Genomic DNA, 13,992 nt, shown 5'->3' on the forward strand with positions numbered 1-13,992 from the left:
TATTTGATGATGGGAGACTTAAAATATTATTACTCCCTCCATATTCTTTCTTCTAGCTATTTCCGTTAAAAGTTGATAAATATATATTAGACTTTAAAATGTAATTAACATTAGTAGAAAAATGACGATTTGTGTCGAACAGTAGAACAAATGATGTAGATAGGGAAATTGTGCCAGTTCCTATTAAAAACCCGACGCAAATTAACTAAAGCAAGAAAATCAGAAATCATAATTGTGTCTAACCTTGCCTCCCAACTGACACAAAGTACTTATTTACGTCGACTACAGTTTGCCAAACGACACATATGAGAGTTATACATATCCAAAATAAAATCAGAAATTGCGTTGAATGTAAATTAGGGTGTGCCAAACATAACATTACATATATAACTCACTTTCAAAAATAGTAATAGTATCTTGTCTTTAAATGATTCTTTCCCTCACAAAGACCAACATGAGTATTGTAACGTAATTGGTTAGTGCATTAGCATATCAAATGAGAGGTCATGAGTTCGAAACTTGAAACACATGTTTTTATTACTTAATGTCTCAATTGATTGTGTGAGGGAGAAAGAGTACATGTCACAGCATGACATTATTTGTCTTGGATTTTAGATATAGATATAGATTTGACTAAGTCTCAACTTCTAGCCTTTACACCCTTTGTTTTATCTTTTAAATAAAAATTGGCGCTAAAAGGATGGTCACAACTCTGTATAAGAACGACTGAATGACCATGTGGAGAAACCTCATATAGGAGGAGACACGGGTGGGGATAATATAGGCAAATATAATGGGGCCCTATACACTCTCTTTTGGGTCTTCATTTGTAGTTCAAAAAACATATATTCGTGTTTACTGGCTAATGGGGACTATTCAAAAGTTTAACAAAACTTTGATAAATTTTGTGGATATATATCAAGAGTTGATTTCATGTTCTCATTGCTCATTCTTTTACAGTTTTACCACTGACTCAAATATTTCTTTTGTCTTTTGTTCAATCAATTATAACATACTCTCTCTGTTCCATAATACTTTTTACACTTTCTTTTTTTATTTGTCCCAAAATACTCTTTACACTTCTATTTTGGGATATGACCTACTATTATTTTAATTCTACCTTTGAACTATGGGTCCACACACTCTCTCCTCCAAATAAAATAATACCAGTACTTTTATGACCTACCAACTCTAATCATGGCCCACATTCTCTCTCCTTAAAATAAAATAATATTACTTTTACTAAGTACAAACTTCTATCACATTTACTTTTCAATAAAAATAACAGTCGATAACCAAACAACAAGTTATCATCTAAAACTACATGTCTGGATAAGTATCAAAAGTATTTTGGGATGATGGAATATATATTTTGGAACCCTTGTATTTTGGAGGTCCTATTCTGTCGGCCTAATTATATGGGTCAAGAACCGTCCCTAAAAGAAGATAAAGGACATGTTCGACAAAAATAGCAATTGTCTTTTGAAATTAGATGTAAATAGTTTGCCTATCAGCGCATCAAGCCCAGAGCCCTCGAATTGAACATCAACATCAAGATATCTCATACTTGGCTGTTCCCCCTCCCAGATATGGTGAAGTGAAAGCGGGCGCAAGCGGCAAACCCAACTGCCTTTGAATGATTTCTCTCTCCATTTCAACGCCATCCCAAGATATGATTTCTCTCTACTATCTTACAAATATGTATGGGTCATATTGCGCTCAGGTGCCTTGATATGAGATGGGTTTCATAATATTGATTATTAACTTGTCACCAACTTAGACTGATTAACTTATCATCCTCCTGCGAACAACATTTATCTACATGTTCAAAATGTGCATTGTACCTGTTTGATGAAATGCCTATGAGAAATATATTCATAGAGTAGCCACTTGAATGGCGGAATAGTCTGTGTTTCAACAATTTCGTTGGTATGTGACGAAGTTGCTATATATGCATCCATATAGTACATGGAGATGATTGGAATTCTCAATTCAGCTATGATGATAATTTGCTATAAAAGTAAGAAAAAAACTGTCGTAAGTAGTCACCTGAAATAACATTATTACTTCATGTTGAAAAAAAAAACCAATATTATATAGTATATACTTCCTCGGTTGCTGTTCCATAGTGCCTACAACACTTTTTTTTCTCACGTACTTCTTTCGCGTGTTCGATTCTGAACTGATCTTTACCACCCAGCAATCAGCATAGCCTCTTCTGCTCTCCCAAAGCTTCTCAATAAAGCCATACCATGATACCATAGTAGGGTAAAGTTGATACATGGACCCTTTTAGCATACTCCACAGTCCTTATATGGGCTTAAGACTTGATCTACATAGAACCGAAAACTAGCCTTAAACTGAAAATTGAAAACCGACCTTTTTTTTTTTTTTTTCTCATTTTGCAGATTTTGGCTCATTTTATGTTTTTTTTTCTCATTTTATGTTTTTGTCCATTTTAAGAAACTTTTGTTCATTTAAGCACTTTGCTCATTTTACCAAATTTTTGCTCATTTTATGAAGTTTTGTTCATTTTATGCTTTTTTTGCTCATTTTATGTTTTCGCTCATTTTAAGAAATTTTTGTTCATTTTACAAAGTTTTGCTCATCTATGTTTTTTTCTCATTTTATATTTTTGCTTATTTTAAGAACTTTTTATTCATTTTATCTTTTTGCTCATTTTAAGAAATTTTTTGCTCATTTTATGTTGCAATTTCCAGCATATGAGCAATTTTCAGGTAATTCTATTCCTATATATATATATATATATATATATATATATATATATATATATATATAGATTTGGGCTCATGTGAGAATACCATAGTTATGTGAGAAGACTTAATTATGTGAGAATAGATCTCTACCATTAGATCACTCTCATCTAACGGTTGACATTTCCCCAAAAAAAACCAAAGAAGTTCGTTAAAGCTCATTAATCCCAAAAAAAAACCATAGGAAAACCCCAAAATTTCGTGCATCTTCTTCGTGCAACCCAGCTCGCCATTTTCGTCCATTTTTGAAGCTTCAACAACATCCAAAACTAGCGATTTATCCTCAATTAAAGCTCAAACAACATTCCAAATTCTCCATTGAAGCTCGAAAATGATTTAAAGTGGTAAATTTTTCAGATTTTTCGGCTCTATTTTTCAGTTACATCTCGGATTTTATGGTTTCAATTTCATAATTTGATGTTGTTACTTTGAAATTAAGCTATGGAAAATGAAGTCTATTTGCTTTAGTTGTTTCGTTTTATTTCATTCTGGTATTTTTTTCGGATATTTTGTTTGGCTCTATTTTCTCGAATTTTATGATTTCAATTTAAGGTCGTTATTAAAGAAATTATCAACGTATTTAAGGTCGTTATTCTGGAACTAAAATTCTGCCATTAATATTTTTTTGAGAAAAATTTGAAAATCGGTGAAAATTATGAAATACTCATATGAAAAATTGAAAACAAAGTGATAAAAGTGAATAATGATTTAATTACATGGTAAAATACAGAGAAAGAATGAAGAGTGAAGCAGAGATGTTGTGATTGAGAGTATATTAGGAGGAGAGAGAATTTGATTCTGATTTTAGAGAAATATGTTGAAGAGGTAGCTCCTATTAAAAATGTTCTGATTCTAAATATTAAGCATGTATATTTAGAATCATGATGTACTTTTAGCCAATTCATGATGTACTTTTAGCCAATTCATGATGTACTTATAGAATCAGCGTGATAGTTGTTGTGTTAAAACTTATATGAAGATGATTTGGAGAGATATGTTGTTGTTGAGGAGTAAAACTGTTGTTGTTGAGGAGTAAAACTGTTGTTGTTGAGGAGTAAAAATCTTTCTCCTGTATAAGATGATTTGGAGAGATATGTTCTTCTCTTAGTTGTATTACCTTAGTTAAGCCTTCTGTAATCTTTCTCCTGTATAAATCTTTATCACATATGTCATATGCCAATAACAATGTCGGTCAACATAATTACAATGCACTCCGCCAGTTCTCTGGAAATATGAATCTAAGTTTGAGTCTAACTAGGACCCTATTATTCTAAAACCTTACATATGACATATGTGATATGTTGTTCTAAATCTAGACAAGACAAAGGTGCAAAAAGGCTCCTTCCTATACACACCCTTCACCCTACAACGCAGATTGGAAGATCATCTCAGCCAACTCCTGCAAAATTAGTGAACATATATATATATATTAGTTACTTAAAAATGAAGGAAAATCTAAAAAATAGAGCAAAAAGATGTGCAATATGTGAAAATAAAGTCCAACAATAGCTGGAAAAAAAACATATAAACTTGAAATGCAACATCTTTAACACCTGTTTGCCAGAAGGAACTTTAGGCTCGCCCCATTCGATACTATATCCCTATGATCTCTCCTATTATTGATCTTGTGTTGTAGTTACTGTGAATATCTTTATTACATTATCTTCTCTTAGTTGTATTACCTTAGTTAAGCCTTCTGTAATCTTTCTCCTGTATAAATATGTCTTCAAGGTAATGATAAAATATACTTTTCACAATCTCTCTATACTCTCATAATAAATATATATAAAAAAACAATTTTAGCTGATAGGAAAAATTTGAAGGTTAAATTTGCAAGTCCCATCTATTTGAACAAAAATCAGCTTAGTTTCATATATATGATCATTCACTAGCATTTTTCATATTTTTGCATGTTATCTGTTTGTTTATATAATTTGTTTGTATGATTTTCACCAGGTTCGGTTTTGTACATCATATTTCAATGGAGGTAGTTGAAAAAAAAAATTCTGTCCGTAAGTTTGGAAGTCGTATGTCTCCATCCGGACTTCACTCTATGATTGAAAATATGAGTTCTGAACAAAGACAAGCGGTAAAAGATATCGGGTTCGGTGTTTTTCTTGAGTTGGGCTTTGGGGCTCTAAACAATAAGCTAAGTCTTTGGCTTATTGAGAACTTTGACCCATATAGTCGTACATTATATGTACGAGATGGGAAGATCACGATAGATCGAGAAGATGTCCAAGTGACTCTTGGCCTTCCTATGGGTCCTAAGGCTGTGAAGGAAGCAATGAAGGATGATGACAATGAAGAATTCAGTATTCTTTTGGAACAATGGAGGAGTATATGGGGTTTGGAGAAAGGATGCCCTAAAACTACAAAAATGCCGGAGAGGATTCTTACTTTGGGGGACGGAGATGAATTCAAGAGAAGTTTTGTTGTTTTTGTTGTTTCCTCGTGTTTGCATGGGAATAAGAATCAATTTTGCAACTACAAGATTTTGTTTTCACTCATGCACACAAGTGAAATAAGTCGGATGGATTGGTGCCAATATACAATTGATTGTTTAATCAATGCAATCCTGATTTGGAAGAAAAATCCATGTGGTTTTTTCACGGGATCTCTATTATTTCTCACGGTAATGACACTTTCATATACTCTATTGTATAATTTATAAAGTACGTTTTAAGATCATGCTTTTCAAGGTATCATGTTGATATATGCTTGATTCATTCTTTTTCCCAAGAAGGTGTACATAAAAGGTTTATATATATATTTGAAATAAGTGGTATTGGTGATGTATATGTAGTAGAAATATGATGTACATATTATAGAAATCTGATGTACGTGTTATTTTATGATACGCATATATATTATTTTTGTGTTTTTGTCATTACTAATTCATTTTTATTGTTCAATAGTTATTCTACTTGGATAGGGTGGAATTTATAGGATCACAAATTGAAAGGAAGGCTCCGATTCTATGTTGTTGGAAGGCTAAGGCTATAGAAGAAAGATGTAAGGCAGAGATAAAAGCCGGAAATTTTGGGTTTGGAAGGATTTTGCCTCCTATACGAATCAAAAGTGATGCCGACACAATTATTAATGATCTTGTACCAGTACATTCTACGACAAATGATCAAGGAGATTCATCACAAAAATCTACAGAGGTACACCTCATATTCCTTAGTTTCTTTGTCAATTCTCATTTAATTATGTGCTTATCTAGAGAGTGTAAGATTTCTTTGGACTCTAGCTAGGTTGGTTATGTCTGATAATTGCTTTTAGATTCTCGTATGTACATTAATAATAAATTAATTTAGTAACTTGACCTTAGAAAAGCCTACTCAGGTCTACTTAAAGTTAAACTATCATGTGTTTGTGTTAATTTCTTCTGTATGTTATTGGTGGAAAATATTTCTTCTGTTACGTTTCATTTCTTGGAAGATATACAATAATAAGAATCACTTTCGGGGACAATCTCGGCAGGAACTTGAACAGCTGCAAATTCAGCATTGATTCATTAGATTTACAAGAAAAGAAACAAGGAAAAAAACACCATACTCCACAAAGGAGCTGAGCTTCTAAGTAATAGCATACAGCTCCTTTGTGGAGTATGATTCTTATTATACAAATGCTAATTAGTATGATTCATTGTGTAATATTAAAATCCACCCAAATGCTTGAGCTAATTGACTAAGGCTACCACTAAGAAAGAAAAAAACTTTATTATTCTTTTTCATGAAGTCATTCTTACTATTATTCTTCATTCCTTGTTTCAAAATGTTCCCATGTTCAGTTTTTCGCTTTAATAGTATCCTTCACTTTTTTGTTCCACAATTTACATAAGCTATGAATTGATATTACAGGATTTGATTGATACCCTTTCATGTGTGACAAAGAATTTAGCTACAAACTTTATTCAATTTGGGCAAGTTCTCTCCTTGGTTCAAAAACAATACCCTGGTAGTGAATGTATAAAGAAAATACAAAGCACAGCTGTTGATATGTTCACTAAATTCTCAGAGAAGCAACAAGCTCAACCGGAAGTAGAGCCTTCCGTTTCTAATCTTAATGAGAAGTCAAATTCAGACGAGTATGATGCTTTCTTTGATCAACCTGGAGTTCTGGAAGCAGTTGATGCTCTTGTGAATGCTTATCAAGAGACTTGTGGAACACATAATCAACAAGAAACTATGAAGGAATTGAACATTCCTTATGAGATTTGTGCTACTCCACAACAACAGCCGGATGTTCCTAGTTTTGACCTTGGACTTGACCTTTCACCGTTTGTTCATGCGCCTCAAAGTAAAGATATCAATCTAATGTCATCCACTGCACCTGAGTTTGATGCACCTGAGATTGAGACCGAGAGACCCATAGTCGTTGCTTTACAAGGTCGACTAGGCAACAAAAAGGGGAAGAACAAAGTTGTGCATTTTGACACGGAATTAGAGGGAAAACTCGAAAATAAGAGACAACGTCCTCTAAGGAAGCCAAAGAACCTGCCTTTGCAAATTAGGTCTCCATACTATGATCGAGTTGTTGACGTGTTAAAGAAGTTGACTATCATTGAGAAGCAAATATGCAAATATGTTCTGACATTTGGAGATAGAAAGTAAGATGATTATGTTACTTCTTTTGTCTTATTTATTGTTTAATCTACCTATCACAAATTCAATTAATAATCATTCTTCTTTCTTAAATCATGTGTCTTCAGTGAAGTATTGTATCATTACAAAGGATTCCAAGGTGAACGCCATCTTTTCTCATCACTTTTGGAAGAGTATGTGGATACCGAGATCATCGATATATGGTCATTACTTTTAAATCGGAAGGAATCAGGACGTGGGTTGGGGTCCCCAAAGAGGTTCTTTATCTCTGCTACAGCTTGTGTAAGTTTCTAATCGACTTATCTAAGTCTTTTCTAATTATAGATAATTATTTAATATTTTTTTATATTTAATCTATAGGTTAACTTGACTCAAGAACTTCTTGGACGGAAAAAACCGGTGCTACAATGTGAGCTTGAGTTCCATAAGAGATTGTTGAACATGCTCAACTGCTCAGAGTATGGAGATATGTCAGATGTCGATCTTGTAAGTTAGTTATTTTTTAGCCTAATTTGATGTACTTATCATCGAGTCCTAATTTATAACTACATGAGAGTTTAATGTGTATGATTTGTAAACCAAATATTTTTAATCGATGATGTACTTTTATTCCTTCAGTGATGTACTTATAAGTCATCAGTGATGTACTTTTAAGTCACTAGTGATGTACTTTTAAGCTATGTACATCCAATCCTTTAAGGATCCCCAATTCGGGTGTTGTCTATGTTGCACTATACTCTTTGCACTATACTCTTTATGATCTTGAGTTTCTACTGCAGCTAGAGCCTAACTACTTCCTCAATCTCCTTCATCTCCTAGCCTGATTCAACTTTACTGTACCCTACCATCTACCTCCCAACATTTGAACCTAGCTCGAACTATTTCAGTCTATATGTAGGATTCTTCCCCCACATTATTAAATTATACTGATTTTATATGACGTGTATTTTCATCTGTTAGCTTAGTTTCTCACTCTTGGGTCATAGATTGAGAAATCAAGTTGTTTGACCCTTTATGATGTATGCTAGTTCAGACTTCAGACCTAATGTCGACGTTCTTTATCTGAAAGTTTGTCAACTAGATAGCCTATCTGAGTCAGGTTTCCTATGAGTTTGGTTTTTTTTTTTGGATATGTATTCGTCTTTTGACATCCCTCCATTCCCCACCTCAAGCATGTGTATGATCTGCTCAGCCATAGAAGCATTCCTATCATGTTGCCAAAATCATATGAAGCATAGAAAGAATCAAAATCCTTAGAAGAACTTAAGTGCTAAACAACAAACACGTCTAAGTTGTTAGATATAACCATTGAGGATGGTCTTAGAAACTAGAAAATATTGTAAATGTTAACAGATTATTGAAAAACAGGTAGCTAATGATGAAAAAGCACTTAGCTCTGAACTTTCTACTTCCTATTGACTGTACATTCTTATCTTATCGCAGGTCTTTTGTCCTATTCTTCAAAGAGGTTGTTACGTAGTTTTATGTTTCAATTTCAAGCATTCCAAGATTGATATTATTGACAAAAAGGATGCTTCCTGGAATATTGAATGAAAATTATGGTGGCTATGCAACAATATTGGTAATTTATTGATATTTATCTCAACTACTTTATTTGTTCTTTTTTATGAACACCATTAATAATGTGCATTTGTAGGCTAAGGCGTTTTCTAACTATTTGGAGTCAAGCGGTGATCCAAGAGCCGAAAAAGTTTTGAACTTTGACCTAAAACTAATCAAAATGCAATGGAGATCAAATGAGCATGATGATATCAATAGTGGTGTATGTGCAATGAGGTACATGGAAATGTATATGGCGCAAGGAACTTCTTCGTGGGATACTAACTTAAGAAACAACGTAAGAAATTTTCCTTTTAGGTTGTTTTTTTGTAGTTATATTTGATTTTAAAGCTAATTAATATTTGTTTATTTTTAGGCTCTTTTTCTGAAAACTTTGAGAGTCAAGTATTGTTGTGCGATCTTGAAGGACGACTCCAACGTAGTTAAACAGCTTATGCTAAAGAATGCTAAGGAGATGAAATGAGCCGAGTCACTTGCAAGAATTTCAGTTTTGACGTACTTGTGAGCCTTAAGTGATGTACTTGTAATGCATCATTGATGTACTTGGAAGAAATCGTTGATGATCTGTTCTTACCACTTACCAACTTTTGCTTCTTTAGTTGTTAAGACCAATCAATAATAGTAACTGATAAACATATAGTGTTTTTTGTGTAAAGAAATAAAGAAAATTTCTGTTATGTTGTTAAATTGTTGGTTAGTTCATCATTGTTATGTTGTTATCCTGCCTTATTTGGTACAGGAGAAATTATGCCATTAGCCATGAATATGAGGCTAGCTTTCTCACCCCGATGCTGGAACTAAGTGCATTTTGGCTGCTAATCCAATACTGCCTCATTGGCATTGCTGAAGTCTTCTACATTGTTGGATTGCTGGAATTCTTATATGAGGAAGCACCTGATGCCATGAGAAGCATAGGATCTGCCTATGCAGCTGTTGCAGGGGGTTTGGGTTGCTTTGCGGCAATAGTATTGAACAAAGTAGCTAGATTCCTCTACTAATAACAAAAAAAAATATTATTTTCTCAAAAGTAATTAAAAAAAGAAGTCTTTATCATTCCCCTCCAACTGATTTCAAATACTCAAAGGTGAGTAATTGTATGTTTGTAGACTGTAGTGTACAGACTACAGTGCACTGTATAGTGTACACATTATACACCCACAAGACGACAATCCACATTTCAGTATTGTCATGGTGGAAAAGTCTTCCAGCATAGCAACAGATTTTTTAATCAAAGGAAGCTCAATCCAGCACCCATTTGCATCCTTCTCTAAAACGGAATTCCAAGACTCCAAGCCATTGCCACCACCACCAAATACATTTCCCTTGGGAGGAACACCAACACCATACCATAGCCGGCTCCTGTATTTCCATCCTTCAGCCAAATCTTTTGCACAGCTTCCATAAGATACAAATGCACCAGAGACAGATTCATAGGGTTCAGCAGCAGCAGCAGCTAGTCTTTCCATAACAGACGCAGAAATTTGCCCATTTTCATCAGCCATTGAAGTAAGGATCTGATTGATGTTTACACAAGATAAGTACAACAGCTACAAAATTTTAAGTTGCCATAACAAGTAACACATGAGATAACATGTCCTTAGATAAAGAATTGTGGATCATTAGGCATATGAGCTAATTGTTTAGATAAGACTAGTTGCATATTAAAGTAGCAAAGGAAAGAAAAAAAGCATGCACATACATCAAGGGGGAGTCCTCCAGTATCACCAGACCATGATTTACAATCCAAAAGATGTTAGAAATGTAGAACACATTCTGAAAACAAAATTTGACAAGTATGCAAAAGGTAAATATAATGGAGATATACTTAGAGATCTGTTTGGTGAAGGGATTTTTGCAGTGGATGGAGATAGGTTGAAGCAGTAGAGGAAGCTTTCAAGCTTTGAGTTCTCAACCCGGGTTTTGAGAGATTTCAGCTGTGTTGTTTTCCGAGGAAGTGCAGCAAAACTTGTCAGGAAAATTGTTATTTCGTTATCATTCTGACTAGTTCTTTTGCATTTTTTTGGGCACTATTATGGCAATTTCTACTCTGATTTTTTGCTTGTAAGCTTTTGGCTCTTGAAATGATCCCTGTATTGTGTTCCCTTCTTTTTTCCCTGTTCTTTTACTTTCTTTCAAGATCTGGTAAGAGGCTGGGCTCTGTTTTTTTTTTAATTTTTCTTGAACTGCCTTCTGGCTTTCCTTGTTGGAGCCTAGAAATAGAGGAAAGGTGTAAATTCAAATTAAAAATTTGTCTTTGTCAAACCAATATTCCTATATGATTCTTTCACCCCATTTTATCTTGTAAGTAAAGCTACAAGTTGTCATTATTTAGCTAACTTGTGTTTTTGCCTTTCTATGGTCAGGGAAAAAGCATGCGTTCTTTTCTCTCTTATACTACTAAATTTCGCTGCGATGTCAGCTAGCAAACCTGTGAACTTCCAAATCCAAGAGCAAATAGATTCTTTTGTTGTTTTGCTTTATTAATGCTAAGAAGTAAGAAGCAGACTACATTGACTTCCTCCAAAAAATGTTGAAAGGAGCAGCTTGTAGAATTCGGCTACAAGAAATAATTCGTTCCAAACACTAAAATATACCTCATTATGTAGTGATACAAAACATTCTTCTCCCAAGATATCATACAAGAAGTTAAACCATTATATATCTGAGACAATATGCATCATGGAGTGCAACAACACAAAGATGATAATTTTTGAGCCTGATGCGGATTCAGGAGGGGGAAACCCATGACCAGCACGCCTAAGACATATGAATGTGAGTTTTAACATGGAATAGATCTAGGACTGAAGGACTCGAACCATCTGGAGTTAGCAGTGATAGGCAGGTGCCATGATCTTTGCCTGAACATTTGATGCTGACGTTGAGTAGTTTGTTACAGTGATATGTGGCCTCACACTGGTTTATCCAAAACAACACCTGCAGCATTATATGGGAAACATCAAAAGAGAATTCAAATTTTTTTTCTATTTTTAGAACTAGATAGGGAACCAAATGATGTGTACTTAAATAACGCTCCCTTCGTCCTACACATGATTTCCCATTTGCTTTAAAACATAAAACTTCACAAAAAATTTGACCGTAAATTCTCCCTTATATATATCGGAATACAGTCATGTAGGATCTAGGAGATCGTATGAAAAAGAAGCAACTTTGAGAGATGGATGAAGTCTGTTATACTTCATCCAGTCCCTTCATTAATCAATACATTTCCCTTTTGTAGAAGTTTACTATTAAGCACAAGATACCTATTTTTAGTAATTTTTCCCTCTCATATATCAACTCTTTTACATGGTCTTTGGGACCACTTGTCTCTCATATGAGTCTACATTTTCCGTTGCCTTAATATGTGTGCCAAAGTCATATATACGAAGAGGATCAACAAAATTGAGTTGGTTTTGGGAGTTACTTGAGGAAGAGGGAGTTGCACAATAACACCATGAATAGATGTATCCTCGTTTAAATTAGAAACCACACAAAGGATTTCATCCTTAGTACAATCAGCACAGAGCTATTCAAGGCTTGACATTTGATGTACATTGAAGATATCAGTAATGTACATTCAAACCATCTCTGATGTACATTCAAGCCATCTTTGAAGTACATTCAAGAAAGACTTATTATATTTATCTATATGCTTATGAGAAACTACTGTCAAAATGTACAAAGTTTGACAAGAAAAAAAGAGAAAACTACAAACACAAGTTGCAACAAAAAAAAAATTTAGCGTGACTCTTTTTTTAATAATAATTTTGGTTATGTTGCTTTTTAAAATTGAGACAAAGTACAATGCAATTCCCCTATTGTGGCAGCCAATAGGAGTAGAGTTCAACACCAAAAACATCCATTAGCCAAGCAACAAATTATATCTACTCTTCTCTAGATTGGTATTAGGCATTTGACAACGTAATCTTGGCCGTGATTCTTTGGGTCCAATAGTCTCGTTTACTATCTCTCACATGAGAGATCAAGGTTCAAATTTTTGTGAAAGCATAATTTCAATGTGGTTCGGGAGGGGGGGGGGGTTGCTTGTTGGGCGTGTGGGTGAGTATCTTGCACGAAGACAATGCACAAGAAAAATTCTTCTTACCACGGAGTTTTCAAAAAGTCCCAAAAAAATTGACAACGTAATCTTAACTAATAACGCGACAACTAAATCCAAACGAAGGTAGCACTACAATAACTTGGATCATAAAGCAAACTAAAATAACAATTCTAAAGAAAAAAGGACCTAAAATAACAATTCTAAAGAAAAAAGGACTTCATCCTTAGTACAATCAGCACAGAGCTATTCAAGGCTTGACATTTGATGTACATTGAAGATATCAGTAATGTACATTCAAGCCATCTCTGATGTATATTCAAAAAATACTTATTGCTAAATGAAGGGCTAGCTTCATACTGAACTAAAAGCTTGCAACATAATAAACAAACCATTTAATAAATGAATTCCAGCATATCCATCACCATCTATATAGACTTTCAGTGACTAAACTTTCTCAGCAATTATGGATCTGGAAGAAATCAATCAAGCATATATCAATTGAAACAGTCATTGAACTAATACACTGAAAAAGATAGGGTACAAAGGAAATTAGGATGCAGAAACAAAAATACACTAGCAGACTTGGTGTGTCTTCTAGTTCATATTTTTATGCTGATGTAATTAGGTGTAATCAGAAAATGGAATCATTGACAATTTAGGTTCAAGGGTTTAAAAATAACCAGGAACATAAGGTTATGTTGTCTGCATCGATCATTGAGCATTTGGACAGCATACCACAACAGAACATTCAGGAGTCCTTGAGCACAAGTCATCAAAAAGAAATAAAGTTTGTAATATAGGTTTATAGCTAATAGCTAACTACACCCAGCACTCTTGGTTTACTTACGTAATATAGGTCTATCATGGCTTAATTAATGTGAACCAAGTAACAATAACATTCAAGGACCGATAAACATAATAGACATCGATAAAATCAAAATAGAAATGAGTTTCTAGTTACCTTAGA

General features: G+C 33.9%; 1 long non-coding RNA gene across 1 annotated transcript; it reads left to right on the top strand.

Moving 5' to 3' along the window:
* Nucleotides 1–7,747: 7,747 nt before the first annotated feature.
* On the top strand, nt 7,748–9,347 carry LOC125498723 (uncharacterized). The gene is made up of 3 exons (XR_008969793.1): nt 7,748–7,870; nt 8,828–8,966; nt 9,042–9,347. It is a non-coding gene; the product is annotated as an uncharacterized LOC125498723 (long non-coding RNA).
* The last annotated feature ends 4,645 nt before the right edge of the window (nt 9,348–13,992 follow it).

This window comes from Beta vulgaris, chromosome 6 (assembly GCF_026745355.1).
Source record: "Beta vulgaris subsp. vulgaris cultivar EL10 chromosome 6, EL10.2, whole genome shotgun sequence".
NCBI classification, from domain to species: Eukaryota; Viridiplantae; Streptophyta; class Magnoliopsida; order Caryophyllales; family Amaranthaceae; genus Beta; species Beta vulgaris.